General features: G+C 34.7%; 1 pseudogene; it reads left to right on the forward strand.

Annotated features, from left to right (window-relative positions):
• On the forward strand, positions 3368-5249 carry LOC18599661 (annotated as a pseudogene).

Here is a 5249-nt window from a genome sequence, read left to right on the forward strand (position 1 = left end):
TGAGCTTAAGCTTTTGAGGACCACGTGGTTTAGGTCCAAAAAGTCGCTAGGTCAATGGTTGGACTTAGGTCGTTACAATTTTTTTTTTTAAATATGATAAAGTAAGACTAACCGATTTTCTTATGAATGTGATAATGTAGTTTGACACCAACTAAAATATATCTACTCTATTTCAAAAAGTCTTTTTTATTTTATTTTATTTATTTAGTTAATTATTTTTTTTTTTTGGATGAATCAGAGCAACAAAGGGCTGAATCTCAGTGGATCGTGGCAGTAAGTCCACTCCACCACTTACAATACCCCGTTGCGTACTTAAGTCATCTACAAAGGATTCTACCCATCGCTTGGTGGGAATTACGCTTTAAGGAGCCTGCGCGGCTCGTCCGCCGCGAGGGCTACACCAACGACAGTTGCCCTTAGGGGTCAAGGGCCCTACTGCAAATCTTCATGTTTTATTTATGCAAGATTTTAATGTAATTTTAGGGATGGATTAGTTAGCTGCAAATTTTGCTAAAGTTGACTGTCGAGGAAAAAGTGTGGACTTTGAGATTCTTGGGGAAACACCTTTTTGTTTTTGTGGTAGTGGTATTTACACTCCTTTACAAGTTATCTCTACTTTAAAAGCAAGGCGATCGATTACTAATGGTTGCAAACGATTTAAGTGGGTAGGATTGTGATACCCAATGTCCCACATCTGATGCGAATATGATTGTTAAAATCTATATAACAATCTAAGTCCATCACTACTAGCAACTTAAGCTTGAGCTTTTAAGGGCCACATGATTTAAGCCCAAAAAGCTACTGGACCAGTGGTTGGACTTAGGTCATTACAAATAGTATCAGAGTCTGTGCTAGTCCGATATGAGCTTTCACATTGTTCTGGTGAGATCTTGGTCCCGTGGATGTGAAGTGTTTTTCAAAATTGATCTTCGGTCTGGTTATCATTAGTTGAAAGTGAGAATTGAAGATGTTCCCAAAACTGCTTTTCATACCCGATATGGGCATTATGAGTTCCTTGTTAACCCTTTTGGGTTAACAAATGCTTCAGCTACTTTTATGGACTTAGTTAATAGGGTTTTTAAGCCTTATTTGGATAAGTTTGTGGATTGATGATATTCTGGTGTATTCCCCAAGCTCGATAGATCATGAAAAGCATTTAAGGGTTGTTTTGGAGCTTTTAAGGTAGAAATAGTTGTTTGCTAAACTAAAGAAATGTGAATTTTGACTTTCTAGTGTTGTTTTCCTTGGGCATGTGGTGTCGAAGGATGGGATTTTGGTGGATTCAAAGAAAGTTGAAGCAGTGGTGAATTAGAAAGATTTTCTGATTTGCTGCTTGAAAGTAAAATTGACAAAGTCAGGTAAGTGATTAATATCCCTTTGGTATTTTCACACCTTAAAAAAAATTAGCCTCAATATGAAATTGAATTTCATATATTATGTATAATATGTTTTGTCCTATGATTTGTAAAAATCGGGTTGAGCTTGTAATATATATAGATATATGTGATTTTCGTATCTTAAATTTTAGAATGTAAATTTTTGTGAAATATGATTTCTAATTTGAAATATGAATATAATTTTTGTCTAACATATGCATATACGATTATATTTGTGATTACATATATAAATACTTAGTTTGAAATAAAAATGCTTTTGGTGTGCACGATATGTGTTTTGTGAAAATAAATATTATCGTTTTGTGAACTTGGATAATCAGAAAATATATTTTGTTTTGTCTATTAGTATGACTATGTTATGATCCTGCCGATGAGGGCTAAACGTTGGCCATGTCGACATGTATTATACGATTAGAGATCGATCTCCCAACTGCACCACCAATTACAGAATAGTAGTATTTGTGATATCTGCTTAGAGCAGCTAATGATTGATTCTGATATACTTATGACTTATGCCACTATGGTTAATTGTGGTTTTGATATGATTATAACCCATGCCACTAGGGTTAATTGTGGATTCTATTATGATTATGACCTATGCCATAGTGGTTAAGTATGGCCATGGTATGTTACAGGAGATCAATAAAAATTTGAAATCAGTGTGAAATTATATTTTGTTTTGTTATCTGAAAGTTTCGAAATTGTGTTAGCTATGTTATCTAAAATGAAATTGTGTTTGTTTTTGTACTTCAAAAATGAAATTTTGAAATATACTTTTGGAATGAGATTACCCAAAAATTTTGTTTTGATATCTATATATGTATTAGTAATTTTGGCCTAAATGTTTTGAGCATGCCTAACCCAGCTGAAGGGATGTCAGTTACTTGTTAAGTGGTTGTACTCATTCTTATAATCCTTATCATTTTTACAGATTTCAACACATATTCATGTGTGGGGATTAGACTTATATGATGAGAACTTTGGTTAGCAAGATTAGTACATGTCTATTGACATTTATAAGTTTTGATGTAACTATTAGGATTTTAGTTTGTAAAGAGATGACAGCTAGATGAGAAATTTGTACCTTTTGCAAGATTATATATATTGTATTATTTGGAGATTTGAGGTTTGTCAAGTGTAAAAATTTAAAGAGATTCTAGAGTTATTACATTTAATTTAGTAAGATATTGTTGCCTTTCATGCTTATGGGATTCAGCTCATGAGTATGTGGCGTCTATTAGGTCCCAAAACCTTAGGTTTGGGGCGTGACACCTACCCACAGTATGACTCGAGAACCATTTTATATCAACAAAAGGCCAAAATCGCCTAGTTTGGTTTCTAGAATTAAAACCATTTTAACTTTGTACATATCGACAATTTTTCTTACTATGCATATGTCTTCAAATAGTTTCTTAAACTTCTAATGTTCTAATGCTAGAAATTTCCTATAAATAATAATTTTATAAATACCATAATTATTTTCATTTAAAATAAGGTTGAAATTTATCATTTTATATAATTTTCATTTAACGACAAAATAACAATATTTGATATCGAAACATTTAGATCAATATGGAGTTCAACCCTTTTAATAAGAATGGCATTGATTACCATAATATACATGTATTAAATAAAAACCAATTAACATATAATATATGTGTATATATATATATATACGTGTGTGTGTAGTTAGATAAGTACGTAGATACAAACATAAGGATACATTCTTTCTTTATTTGTTATTTTAATCAATTAATTAAAAAGAATGAAAAAAATGGTCCTAGTCAAACATGACATTACCGTTCAACCACTTGTATAGATTATTTTAATTAAAACATGAATAAGAATTTTTTAAGGTACCCTACATCATTTGCCCTTCCTAATAATACCAAAATCCGTGTGACAAAGGATCAATTATAAATTGATTCATTTCCCAATACTACACATCCAACCAGTGTAGATATGCTTGACCTCATACGGACCACAGAAAGCAATTGTAGAAGAAGATTATAGCTGCAACCATCCCACCGCAGATTTTGATGTCAACCACTTCTGCCATGGTGTCCCAACCCACTTTCCTATTCTTCACCGTCCGTAGGTGTGAACCAGAGCTCGTGAAAGCCGGCCAGGCCCACCCCTCGTGAGCTCAAACTGTTATCGAACATCGATGACCAAGAGGGTCTTCGGACCCAGATCCCTATTATCCAATTTTATCAGTACAATCCTTCCATGCAAGGGAAGGATCCGGCTAAGGTTATCAGGGAGGCACTTGGAAAAACTCTTGTGTTTTACTATCCATTTGCTGGTAGGCTTAGGAAAGGGCGTAACCGTAAGCTTATGGTGGACTGTACTGGTGAAGGCGTGCTGTTTATTAAGGTCGATGCTGATGTTAAACTTGAGCAATTTGGTGAAGAACTTCTGCCACCATTTCCTTGCTTGGATCAGCTTCTTTACAATGTTCCCAGCTCCAGAGGGATGCTAAATTGCCCATTGCGGTTGATCGAGGTATTAATTTGTTTATTACTCCAAGTTATGATCAAGATTCTAAGAAAATTTAATTTGTGCTAAATTGCCCATTGTTCATTTTACTAGTTATGAAAGTTGTTTTCTTTAAAAAAAAAAAAAAGTTCCTGTTCTCTACTCCACAATTAGGAAAATTTTGGGATATTGTTATTCAGTAAAAGTAGGAAAATTTAGATGTTGCTTATCTCATGGAGACAAATGGAAACTAATAATTTTTCAAAGCTAACGCCATAATTATTCATGGTAATTAATAGATATAAAAATCAATTAAGCATATCTTTTTCTATTAAAAGAAAATAAAAAAATAATACATCTATATCAAAATAACATTAATCAATATTTCTTATGCAAGGTTACAAGGATGAAATGCGGTGGTATCATCTTTGCCCTTTGACTCAACCACACTATGAGTGATGCCGCTGGCCTATTCCAATTCATTTCTGCTATGGCTAAGATGGCACAAGGCGCAATCTCTCCTTCAATCCCACCTGTATGGGAAAGGCATCTCCTAAGTTGTTGAACTCTTCCACAGGTCACATGTACGCACCATGAATTCGACAAAGTAGATGATATAAAATCATGTTCAATCTTCACCCCATTAGAAAACATGGTTCATCGCTCATTTTTCTTCAATCCCTCTCATATATCCACCATCTGTAGATTTGTTGCTTTGCATCTTTGCCATTGTTCCACATTTGAAGTCTTAACTGCTTGCTTATGGCGTTGCCGGACACTTGCCTTACAATTCGACCCTGATGAACAAGTTCGCTTGCTATGCATTGTCAATGTATGCTCCAAGTTTAATCCTCCATTGCCAAAAGGATATTACGGGAACACAATCGTGCACCCTGTAGTTGTAACAATAGCTGGAAAATTATGCCAAAACCCTTAGTGAAGCAAACCAAGGAAACTATGACTGAAGAGTAGGTGAAATCGTGGTGGATTTTTTGGTGACAAATGGTCGGCCACCCACTAGCTTGGTTTGAGCCTACCTAGTTTCGGATGCAAGACATGCCAAGTTTTTCAATGTTAATCTTGGATGGGGTAAAGCTGGTGGACCTGCCACAGGAGTGGTGGCAAGCTTTCAAATACCTCATAGGAGTAAGAAAGGGGAAGATGGACTTGTGGTTGCCGTCTCCAGCTATGGAAAGATTTGTTGAAGAGTTGAATAGAATGTTAAAGGATCATCCATCTGCTAGTCAAAGTAATTCCACTTTCATTCAATCTACTTTGTAGAAGTAATGGGTGCGTACGTACTGCGTCATAAGGAGAATGGTGTAATTCCTATTAACTATTTGCTTTGTAAATTATCCTCATCTTCATGTCTTA

Source organism: Theobroma cacao, chromosome 5 (assembly GCF_000208745.1).
Source record: "Theobroma cacao cultivar B97-61/B2 chromosome 5, Criollo_cocoa_genome_V2, whole genome shotgun sequence".
NCBI classification, from domain to species: Eukaryota; Viridiplantae; Streptophyta; class Magnoliopsida; order Malvales; family Malvaceae; genus Theobroma; species Theobroma cacao.